Here is a 12980-nt window from a genome sequence, read left to right as displayed (position 1 = left end):
TAAGCTCTCAGTCCTTGTGAGATCATGGCATGGTAGAATAAATACTATTGTTGCTGTGTTTACAACAGTATTTTCTGGATACTTCTTATTAGTATGTACAGAATATCCATTGTGCCTTGGTGTGATATTTAATTACTCTATCATGAATTTTTATATTGTTTGAGAACTTGGATGATAATATGAGTAGATATGTTTGTTGTTGTTTTATGTTGCTATTTGGACTTTCATTTTCCTTTAATGTGCTACGGTGTTAATCTTAACTTGCAACTACATTTTTAAGGAGAAAAATCAGTAGAGAAGAGCAACTGATTAACAACCAAACTACCTAATATTTCTGCACAATAGCGTTAACGATAGTGTTGGTGCCTGTTCTTGTCACAGAAAGAGCCTGTGGCCCCCACCCCATCAGATTCCAAAATAGGAATAATACAAAAATCATCTTTAAACTCTTGAACATTAGATTTTGAATGTCAGCAAAATCTTTACCATTTTTTTTTTGGCAGGAAAATTATTTGGATGAATGAAGTAAGGATAGTGTTCCCCCTGTCCAGGCTCAACTAAATTGTAGACATGTAACTATTTGAGGTTATTTTTTACTTTAAAGATTTAATAATTGCATACACTTGACTTATCCTATCTATTGTTATGACAGGACTATACAGAGAAAGTATTGATGCTAGAGCTTCATGGGCATGTTGTCTCCTATGGGCACGTTATTTTGAAGTGTATCATTAAATCATCGATTCTTTCTGTACAAAAAAAACTAGACAAAAAAATTAAGATCATCATATAATGCTGTTTGTTTCCAGCTCTTTATCCTACTTGGTTGGCCTCAAAGCCAGAAAGGACAATGCTATATGTGTATGGATTCAGTCTGTCAGGGTTATTTTTAAATATATTTTTATTGATTTCAGAGAGGAAAAGAGAGGGAGAAAGAGATAGAAAAATCAATGATGAGAGAGAATCATTGATCAGCTGCCTCCTGCATGCTCCCTACTGGAGATTGAGCCCGCATACTGGACATGTTCCCTGACCGGAAATCGAAAAGTGACCTCATGGTTCGTAGGTCAATGCTCAACCACCGAGCCACGCTGGCCAGGCTGTCAGAATTTTGAAGCTTAAACCATACAAACCTAACTACAAGCACAAAAGTTCCTCCAATTTCTGTAGTATGAATTGTTCTAGAAAATAACTTTCTTGGTGCTATACAGATAGAGCTGATTTGCCTTCTTCCTGTCCCACAGAATGCCTAAACAAAGTGCTAGTTAATGGTTTTTAATAAAATCATCTATATCTTATACTAAATATAACAGAGCAAAAGTGGCTGCAGGAAATATTTCTGCTAAAACTTCTTCATGACCTATCCTCAAATAATTCTGAGAAGTTTCTCCATATCTCGTCTCAGCCTTTGGATGACGTGCAGGTGTGTGTGCGTGCGTGCATGTGTCCCACAGGAGTGTGTGTACTTCTAAAGAGCACAGGCTCAGCTCGGTCTGATTCACAACACCGCACAGAGAACAAATGCTCAGAAATGTTAGTTGAATTGAACTCATAAAAGATGGTTTGTTTGGAAAGCCAATTTTTATTAATGTGCTTAATATAGCCTTTTCTCCCTGTGACCACTTCCCCTCATGCTTTATCTTAGAAGACCAGTTATTGCTCTGTTGGTTTACTGAGAAGGAGCTCAAATGGACAGTTACTGTTTTCCCCTCAGTGGCTGAGTTCTCCAGATAATTTTAAAAATCCCATTGTTGGCTTGGGGGTTGGAGTTGTGAGTATCTATGTGGTATAGAGAGGCCTATTTGCAGATAAGTATTCCCTTAACCTGGCTTGACCTTCTGCATTGAGTCTTCCTCAAATCCATTCAATTCTGTAACTGCATCTAATTTTTAAATAAGCATCAAGAGAACAGTTATATTTGCATCTGAGCCAGTATGAATGGCAGAAGTTTACTTTTCTGGGTAGCCAATGCCAGGAAATAGATCAAGAAATTACCTTCAATGTTCCTTGAAGGATAGTTCAACAAATATCAAATGCTGTTAGAAAAACCTGTGGAAATATTGACATCATGGTATTCAATTTCTTTCTGCTTAGTGGGTCTACACCAAATCTTGGGCAATTTCCATGTAAATACATACCCCTAAAGCCTTCAAAGTATTCATGGAGTTTGCTTTGCACATTGTATGATAACATTTTGAATATATTTGAATTATTCTGCTTTACTGGTCAACTTAACCATAAGATTAAAGTCCAAATTATTTTATTTCATCCAACACAAAAATTGTAGCTATGTTTTATTAGACCAGCTAGTGGGCTCTGTTGTTCTTATTAGTCTGTAAAACACAATACTTCCATTTTACATTAGAGTGCCATTTTCATGTAAATTAAATCTGTAGAATAAAGATGAATTTTGCATCCAAGTAAATTTGAACTTACTTTATTATATAACCTCCTCACATGAAGAGCCTCCTCCTATGGCCCCCTCCACTATTTACATAGGAATTGATCTCCTTTCAAAATACAAATATTCCAGAAAAGTTATATGTGATTGATTTTTTTAAAACCAGCAAACTATTTTAGTGCAGTGTTCTAGTTTATGTTTTAGTAATTCCTACAAGTCCATTTTAAAATGCAAGGAATTTGCTGGGTAAAACAAAACAAAACAAAAAAAAACATTACTAGTGGAATATCAAGGCATTATTTATTATATTTGAAGTATAATTTTTATGATGAATTTATAACAATAACATTTGTTGGTCTCTTAACTGTGGCTAGAAACTGTATTAGGCATTTAAGTACATTATCTTATGTAATACAACAACCCTATGAAAAAGATATTAGGTCCTGAGGCTCATGTGTATCCACTCCAAGGCCATGCTTTTAAAGCTATATCATTCATATCCCAGTGATAGCCTCTGGTAGGAATGGTAACATTCAGTTATCAGCAATGCCTTTCTGCACTCTACACTCAACCACAGCTACACTAAGTACCATTTGTAGCTCTCTATTAGACTTAAACACAAATGCAATATTCACATTACAATAATGGCAATATACTTTTTATAATATAATCACAATAGCTAATATGATGGATACTCTACTAGATGCTTTACAGATATTCAGTCTTCATAACAACTTAAAAAATAGGGTTTCTTGTTTTGTCTATTGCCCATGGCTTGTGGATGGCAGAGATGGGATTAAATCTAATCCTCACCCCAAACCAAAATTAGAAAATAAAATTATAGGGAAGTTTAAGATCATCTATGACTTTATGACCCAAATAGAATGACTATTTAGTTGAGTTTCTTCTTGAAGATCCTATGCCTATGCATAGATAGATACATAGATAAGTAAGTAATTACTTTTTTAGAAAAATTGAATTATATTACACACAATACTTGGCAACTTACTTTCCACTGAACAAGAAATCATGACAGTCTCTTCCTGTCAATAATGAGAGATATCCATCATCATTTTTTAATGGCCACATAGTCATGCATTTGATGGTTGTTCCTTAATTTAGTTCATCAATCCCACATGGTTGGATGTTTGGGTACTGTCTTTTTATGCTATTAAAATACAAATGAAATTTAGTTTGTGATGTCAGCCTTCAATAATATCTCAAACTTGACTCAAATCAGTAAATATCTTGTGGTTTATGAGATAAACTTTTGTGAAATGCCAATGATCAAGTTGAAGCAAAGGCTTAGTTCAGTTGTATTTGAGATGACATTTATATCCAAGACAAATCTTTCAAGAAACATTAGAGCCCCTCATCTTTCCCTTGAATGTGAGAAAAATTTCCCTGTGTCATTTCTTAACTATGGCTTGGAGGTAGACACTGTTTTCTATTCCATAGCCTACTTCCAGCAATAGCTCTACCTAGAAGTAAGTTGTTTGTTCTTACCATAGACATTCCAGGAGATGAGAAATATTATATATACCCAAGCCAGAGTCTGTCCTCTTTTTCTATGAAATATTTATTTTTTCATTTATTCAAAAAATATTCAGTGATCATTTCCTCTGTGTCAGAGTAATCAATTTAATAGGGGCATGTCAATTAGGATGCTTTTTTTGCATCAGTAAGAGAAGACCCTTTGCATCTTGACTTTAAACAATAAGGTCATTTAGATATTGTCTAACATAAATTTGTAAGAGTCAAGCTCCACGCCTGATTCATTACTCCATGATTCTATGCTCCACCTTCCTTTGCTTCAGGACTCCATCCTCAGGCCAGTTGGAAGATGGCTACAACAGTTCAGGCCTCACAACCAGACACCACAGTGACCAGAGGTAGAAATGTCTCTTGTGTCTGTCTTTAAGAGCAAGGAATCTCATCTTAGAAGCCCTGCCTCCTACAGGGATCCCTTATAGATCTCAACGGCCAGACCTGGGCACCAATCCCTTAAGCAATCACTAACCAGCGATCTCCCCACAAGTGCTTGGGTGGGCTTAGCCTCCAAGAAGCTCATGATCCTGTAGAGAAGGGATGGATAGCTGAACACTATCTGTTAAAGAGGAAACTGGCATTCAGAAGTGACACAATCATCCAGGCAGCGGGAACAGCATGTGTAAAGACCTTGATGCAGAAATGATGTGTTTCTTGTGTTTGAAGAAAAGAAAGATGAGCCGTCTTGGAGCCCATGAGTGGGGCAGATCCTGTCCCTCCAAGTTGCTATGAAGACTCTGGGACCTTGTCCTAAAAGCAGGATGTCTCACTGGTGGGCTTAGCACAGAGCATTGACATGCTTTCATTGATGTTTAGGACAGATTCTCAGGCTGCCATGTGAAGGACTTGGAGGTCAGTAGCAAGAGTAAGAACACAGAAATGGTGATGCAGACAACTGGTCTAACCTGAAGAGAAAAGTGGAGAGAGTTGAGAAATATTTAAGAGTTAGTGTTGACCAGTACTGGTAATGAATTGGATCAGGCAGAGGTGAGGGAAGAGGCGGTATGTACGGGATGACCCATGGATTTCTCTCTGAGCAGTTAGACAACTGGCATTGTCATTCCTGAAGAATGATCAAAGTAAAGGTATAAATAATTCACTTTAAAGAAAGTGAATTTGAGGTGCCTATGAAATATTATTTGGAGATGAAGAGTGATAATAATAGTAGTAGTGATTCTGACAATGTTCAGTCTTTTGTTTGTGTGAAACAATCAAATCCTTACAATAACACAACGAGGTAGATGCTGTTATTATCCCCACTTCATAGATGTGGTAACTGAGACCCAGAGAAGTTAAGTAATTTGGCCAGAGTTACACTGCTAGTAGATCTTGTGTCAGTTGGAAACTCTTTCTAGGCTAGAAGTATAAATTTATAAATATTAATCTTATCGATGCTAATTAAAGCCATGGGAGCAAATGAAATTGTCTAGGGCAAGCTGAGCTCTGGGAAATTCCATGATTTAAATTAGAACCTGAGAGACACAAAGTACTATAGAGGATGGAGGTAAGGGGGAAGAGAGGAAAAAATGCTTCCTATAGATTGGCTTTTTAAAAATAAACGTTAAGCCTGGCTGGTGTGCTTCTGTGGTTGAGTGCCATCTCATTATTGATTCTGTCTCTCTACCCCTCTCCCTTCCTCTCTCTCTCTAAAAATATCAATAAAAATAAATGTTAAAATAAAAAATTAAAGTATTTGGCTCCTTTACAAGCTAAGAAACAGGTTATGAAAGGTTCTAAAATTCTGCCACAGAGTGTGTGGAATACAGACATGATGTTCTGCCTCTTACAAATTATAGTTTGCATAAACTTAGGCAAGTCACATCTTTGCATTAGGATTAGCTTCTATTGCATAAAACAAATAAACTGAACATAGTAATAACTTAAACAAGATAGGGGTTTATTTCTCTCAGAGAGAAAAGTGCAGAGGCAGCCAGTTCAAAGCTGCTATGTATGATGGTTGCACAGAGTCCTTAAGGACCACAGTGCCACTTAGCTTACAGCTCCTCCAATTAGTATGAGGAGTTCCTTGTCCTCATAATGGCTGCCAAGTACCAGCCATCACATCTCTGCTTTAGAAAAGTAAATGAAGGGAAAAGTAGAGTAAAGAAATGGTTCATCCTTTCCTTTAAGACTTCCCAGAAATCTCTCACAAAACTTATAGCTCAATGGCAAAGCTTGATAATATGGCCACACCAGCCTTCTGAGGAGGCTGCGAAACAGTCTTTTAGCTGGGCATGAAACCAAGAAGCTGTCACTAAAAGGGATGTAAGAGTGGATATTGGCAGGCAATGATCCATCTCTGCCATTGTCAGTTTGCTCTCTTGTAAAATAGGGATTAGAAATATTTGCTTTACCTTGCTTGTTGGTTTGTTGTGGGGATCAAATGATATAATAACTTGGCAAGTGCTTGATAAATGATAAAACACTGGTCAGATAGTTGTTGTGAGAATGACCATTGACTCCTTTGGGGCACAGTATTTATACTTTGAATGAGAATATCTTGAACAAAGTTAAAAGTTTTTACTAATTTGTAGGTTCAAGAGCAGGAAATATGAATTTGGGAGAGAGAATATTTTTCTACAAATTTTGCATTTCAATGAGAAAGCCTTCATTTGCTCTCAGAACCAATTTCAGAATAGCCAAGGTTAATATTTGATTTAGCTGTGCAGTAAAATGTCCCGTCAGTATTGCCTAGTGTCTGCGGAACCCAGACACTGTCCAGTGAATGCTTTCTGGCAGTTAAAGCAGGACAATTACTGTGGGGACAGTAGCTCATGTCATTAACCCACCTGGTCCTCACCATTCTGATTTACTGGTCACATAATGAGGATTCCAGATCAAGGTCCCTTGTGATAATTGCATTTAAGGAAATGGCTCTATCATTAGGAAAATAGTTGCAGTGATCATTAAGAAATGGAATGCAAAGCTAGCAGGGCACGTTAGATACTGTAGGTACTGATTGAGCCTGGAGATTCTCAGGCACGGTAAAAGCAAACGAAGTTCTTTTTCCAGTTAAAATAAATCTATTGTAAGGTAGTCAGGAATTATCTGAATATTAATATTCTTTTTCAGTTGTGAGTTTGAGTTCAGAAAGATGATGCTTTTGCATTAAATAATGACTTTTAAGATTATTCTGTCACACATGGCAAAGAATTCCTGTTATCTTTCATTAAATGTGCTTTATATGTCCACATCAATTTCAAATTCTTCTAAAAGTGGAATAGAGTTTGCTTTTGTGTGATACTTTTTATTTTAAGATTTTAAAGATTAGGAACTTCATTTTTTTCTTTCTTCAAACCCCCTATTGCATCACTTAAGTTGGACAATAAATGTGTAACCAGTGTTTGCTGAGTTAGTGTACCATAACCTCATGTGTTCATACGCCTTGGTACTTCCTGAAAGTGCCTGAAGGGACAGATATGAGGACAGAGCCTATTCCTTATACAGGGGTGGGGAACGTCCGGCCCATGGGCCATATAAGGCCCACAAAATCATTTGGTCTGGCCCTGCCAAGGCATTAGGAGCGAGTTAATTAAATGTCTGACCAAATATAGCAGGCTAATTTTTAAGTTGATAATTTTGTATGGCCCACAAATGATGTTATAAATATCCAAATGGCCCTTGGCAGATAAAATGTTTCCCGCCCCTGCCTTATGACATCCCTTTCCTTTCCTTGACCTGATGCCTTATTGTTTAGTGCCTGGGAACTTCACAAAGGAAAAGGTGACTAGCACTTGGGAAGGATAAACATGAACATTAGGCATCTTTTTTCCCCCTAAAATATGTTTTTATTGATTTTAGAGAGGAAGGGAGAGGGAGAGAGAGAAACATCAATAATGAAGGAGAATCATTGATCAGCTGCCTCCTACACACCCCACACTAGTCACAAAGGAAAAGGTGACTAGGACAATTAGAGATCATTTAGTTATGGCAAGTTTTGTTATGTAACCTCAAAGAAAAACTGGAAAGATGCTTTATAAATTAAAATATCATATTGCAAGTAAAATAGGGAAACGTGATTGACATATTGTAAGCCAAAATTCTAACAATTCAAATTCAGCAATTTAGAGCTTTTTCCTGGTTGGAGTGGTGTTACTCAGTTAGTTTCATTGATGTTCTGAAGCATGAGAATTATTTGAAATTCATTCTTTGTGCTTTTCTGATGCCCTCCAGCTAAGACACAGCAGCCCTCCAGCTCCACACACCTTCAGATGAGATTCCAGTGGAACCTAGAGTGAATTCAGACAAAGAGTAGCGGGCAAAATCAATCAACACCCTAGACTGGAGTCAGGAGGTATTTAATGAACACACACTAAGTGCCAGTTATTAAAGTTGTTTTTGTTTGTTTGTTTGTTTTTTGTTTTTTGTAGTTTTTTGTTGTTGTTGTTAATCCTCACCCCTGAGGATATTTTTTTTTCCTATTGACTTTCAGAGAAAGTGGAAGGGAGGGGGAGAGACACAGAGAGAGAAACATTGATGTGAGAGAGACACATCAACTGGTTGCCTCCCGCACATGCCCCTGCCAGAGAAAGGCTGGAGCCTGCAATGGAAGTACTTACCCTTGACTGGAATAGAACCTTTGACCCTTCAGTCCCAGGGCCGGCTCTCTAACCAGTGAGCAAACCGGCGAGGGCTAGGCTAAAGTTTCCATGTGTTAATATAATAATTGTACAGATGTTGTTATCATCCCTATTTTGCTGTTAAGTGAATGTAATTCTGAGAGGTGAGTTAATATGCCTATAGTCACAGAGCTACTTGATGATTGGCACTTAAACCTCGGTGTTCAGAGTTCAAATAATAGGCTCTGAGGTCAATATAGTCAGTCATTAGGAAAAAAATAGAAATTTAAAAACAATCTACTAATTCAATATGAATTTAGACCTTCTCATGGGCAGAAATTAACCAATGACTCTCTGCTAAGACCTTTTTAGAAATTGAACATCTTTCATGTAAAATAATAATAAAATGTCCCCAAAGGAGTTATTGACAGGCCAGAAAGAATAGAAAATTTACCTCTGAAAAAAAGACCAATGGAACTCAATTGCTGTGTCCTGAAATGAAGGAAATTAGGAATTCCTTGTGAAAGTCTCAAAAAATATATAAGCAGAGTTCCTTCCTTTGTGGGTAATGGTCAAGGCAGGCCCATGTTAGAGCTGTTGGTGGGAATTATACACACAGGGAGAGAAAACAAGGACCAACATTCATGCTATTTTTTTCCCCCAGGAGTACGATTTAGATTTCACACCATCACTATACAGATGTCAGTTGGCACTGAAAAACTGGTCTGTGAACTAATGGGAGGTAAATAAGAAAACTGCAATGTCATCAAATAAATAAAATGAGATATCTGAGCTTGAAGGGATTCTTCAATGGAATGCAAGGTTTCATAGGTTCTCTATCATCCTTATGTTCAGTAGATAGCTGAGTAGCTATTATTATGAAATCTTGGAATGAGCTCAAGGGAGGGAAAATACTGAAGAGTGTATTAACCTTGACAGTATTATGGAGGGAAAGACAGCTTTTTCGGAGTTGAATCAAAAAACCTACCTTGCCTGGTCTTGAGCATTCTCAAGCCACCCATGATGTAGGAGGACTGAGTGGTGACTGACCCATTTCTAGAGTCAGGAGCCCTGGGCCTCTTTAACGGCCTATGTAAGCTGACACATTCTGGTCCAGTTGCTTGACCCCTCTTTGTCTCATTTCCTGCATCTTGTAGAAAGGGACAAAAAAGATACTATCATGGCATTTCACAAATTGTGTTCCATGGAATATTGGTGTACTATGAGACCTCAAAGTTGCCCCTCAGGGAAACACCAACCAACCATATTTGTGATTAAATTAAGTTTGCAATGTGCAACGTTAAACAAAGTTTACATGGCTTACAGCAGGCCTTCTCAGAGTCTTATGAAGGCTAAATTTTGATGCAATTCTTTGAGAAAATAGTATGTTAATTATAATTATAGGGAAACAAAGGAAATTTGATGCATTGCCTAGCTAATAGATATGTTATGAAGATCTAATGAGATAATGGATATAAGAGCACTTGGGAAGGATAAACATGAACATTAGGCATCTTTTTTCCCCCTAAAATATGTTTTTATTGATTTTAGAGAGGAAGGGAGAGGGAGAGAGAGAGAAACATCAATAATGAAGGAGAATCATTGATCAGCTGCCTCCTACACACCCCACACTGGGAATTGAGCCCACAACCCGGGCATGTGCCCTGACCGGGAATTGAACTGTGACCTCCTGGTTCATAAGTTGATGCTCAAGCACTGAGCACACCGACTGGGCCATTAGGCATCTTTAGAGAATTCCCAATTAAAAAAAAAATTTCTTTATTGATTAAGGTGTTACATATGTGTCCTTATTCCCCCATTACCCCCCCATCTCCCCCCCAATTAATGCCCTCACCCCCTTGTTGTCTATGTCCATTGGTTAGGCTTATATGCATGCATACAAGTCCTTTGGTTGATCTCTCCCCCTTACCCCCACCCTCCCCTACCTTCCCTCTGAGGTTTGATGGTCTGATCGATGCTTCTCTGTCTCTGGATCTGTTTTTGTTCATCAGTTTATGTTGTTCATTATATTCCATAAATGAGTGAGATCATGTGATATTTATCTTTACCCAGTGATCCCACTTCTAGGAATATATCCCAAGAAACTAGAAATACCAATTAGAAAGGATATATGCACCCCTATGTTCATAGCAGCACAATTCACCATAGCTAAGATTTGGAAACAGCCTAAGTGCCCATCAGCAGATGAGTGGATTAAAAAACTGTGCTACATCTACACAATGGAATACTACGCTGCGGTAAAAAAAGAAGGAATTCTTACCATTTGCAACAGCATGGATGGAACTAGAGAGCATTATGCTAAGTGAAATAAACCAGTCAGAGAAAGAGAATTCCCAATGTTTTGATGGTTTGGGGATAAAGCATGACACTTTTTTATACTAAGGATCTTAGCCAATTTCCCAAAGGCTATAGACTTAGCTGGGGAGAAGCGAGTAGGATTCTAAGCTTCTGTAGGAATGCTGTAGTATGCTTCCCAGAGTTGATTCTCAGAACACTTGCATCAAAATGAGCTGGGCTGCCTGTTCTACATTCACATTCCTGGTTCAGCAGGCCTAAGATGGAGGCCAGCAATCAAAAATTTTAATAAATACTTTAGTTGATTCTTGTGTACACTAAAATTTCAGATCCACCAGCCTGGTGGGTCTTGGCACAGTTCAAAACCTCCAAAACTTTAAAAATTCATGTTCCCCTTTTACGGGTCATCCTCGTGGTGAAGTGATGAGGAACTTCTCTCCAGAAGGACCCTATTGAGCAGGTATGAGTCTGTCTGGTGCCAGAGGAGATGATTCATATTTAGATAACTTTTCTTGAGCTCCTGTTCTATAACCCCACAGGGTGCTTTTAGTATATACTTGTTCATCCTTACAAGTTGTATTATCCCCATTTTATAGGAATAAAAGCTGACTTTCCTAAAGAGGCCACCCAGTGAATTTGTTAGAACCCTTTTTGTTGCAAGTGAGAGAGAACCCAACCCACCCTGGCTTAAGGAAAAAAGAGAATTTATTGGTCTTATAACGAAAATCTCCAGTGTTAGAATGGTTTCAGGCAGGGCTGGATCCAGGGGCCCAAGTGATGTAATGAAGTCTCAGTCTCAGGCAGGCTTTCCCCTCAAGATGACAGAAAACTTACTGGCAGCTCCATATTATAGGATGAGGGCTGGAAACTTGTGGTCCCCAGGGCTGGCTGCTTGTTTTGTAAGTAAAATTTTATTGAACACAGCCTTGGTCCACTTGTGTACATTTGTCTGTGGCTGCTTTCATGTTGCAACAGCAGAGCTGAGTATTTGCAACAGAGCTGGGTGGCCCATAAATCCCAAAGTAGATGTGATTTGACTTTACAGAGAGAGTTTGCTGACCCCTGAGGAGAAACAAGGTTTTGTTGAAGTTTGATTTGGAGCTCTGAGAAGCACTGTTTATGACTTTAAGATTATCAGGCCCTAGGGTCTGAGATTTTAAGATGAGAAAAGAACCCACATTATTTAAAGATTGTTGCTTTGGATTAATACATGACTCGGGAGTTCATTTACAAGTTAAATAAACAAGTTTCATTCCCAACACAAATATATCCTGTGGATTAAATGAACAATAGAAGGTTTTATATGTTTTGTAGTCATTACATGCTTTGACAGTTGAAGGTTACATTCCTGGGAGATGAAACAGGAATTTTGTATTGAATATCTCAGAAAGAACTTTGCTGACAGCATCTGTTAGCTCAATAAATAAAACAACACAGACCTGGATAAATTTAAATGTAAATAAGACTTTTTCCTACCAGAAAGGAAAGATCTATTAGCAGTGCTATTTATTCCCTGATTGTTGTGGTCACGGAATATAAATAGCCTCTCAGTACAGTGCTTAGAAAATATGAAGTATTTGACATAATAGTATTGTTTCCTCCCAAAGCATATGAATTGCCATTGTGACCTAGAGATTCTCTTAATATTAACCAAATCTGAGTGAAGGTTTTTATATTTATGGCTTCTGCTTTGACCAGGCTTGAAGCTGGTCTAATCTACAACCCCAGTTGGGAGAGCATGTCTATCAAAAGCACCAACAAAACCCAGAATTGCATCTCATTGCCTGGCTAGGCTCAATGGCTCATTTCTGAATGAATTTCTAGTGGTGAAGGGTGGAGAATGCAATATTCTGATTAGCCTGCACTGGGTCATGTGCCCACCTCTGGAGTCAGGAGTGAGAGTCTTCTTTCCTGGACCACCTGCCCTGGAAGTGGAAAAGGGATGATTCTCCAAAGAAAAATTAGGAAGCCCATGCCACCTGCTGGGAAGCCAAAATGAACTCAGCCACCAACAACTATTAAGCTATAGATTCTGGATTTGAACTCACATCCTCCTGGTTTCAAAATTAACATTCTTCACACTATGCACATATATAAAAATGGGTAGTGTTTTCTAAGTGAAGCAGATTTTACCTGATTTCAGGCCAAATTGGTAC

At 38.1% G+C, this 12980-nt stretch overlaps 1 protein-coding gene across 1 annotated transcript in view; it reads left to right on the top strand.

The window, feature by feature from the left end:
• PHACTR1 (phosphatase and actin regulator 1) overlaps positions 1 to 12980 on the top strand; it is a 508392-nt gene that overhangs the window by 302381 nt on the left and 193031 nt on the right. The gene's annotated exons all lie outside the window — the stretch shown is intronic.

This window comes from Eptesicus fuscus, chromosome 9 (assembly GCF_027574615.1).
Source record: "Eptesicus fuscus isolate TK198812 chromosome 9, DD_ASM_mEF_20220401, whole genome shotgun sequence".
In the NCBI taxonomy this organism is placed as follows: Eukaryota; Metazoa; Chordata; class Mammalia; order Chiroptera; family Vespertilionidae; genus Eptesicus; species Eptesicus fuscus.
Note: the sequence above shows the minus strand (reverse complement) of the source record. Positions and strands in the feature narration are given on the sequence as shown.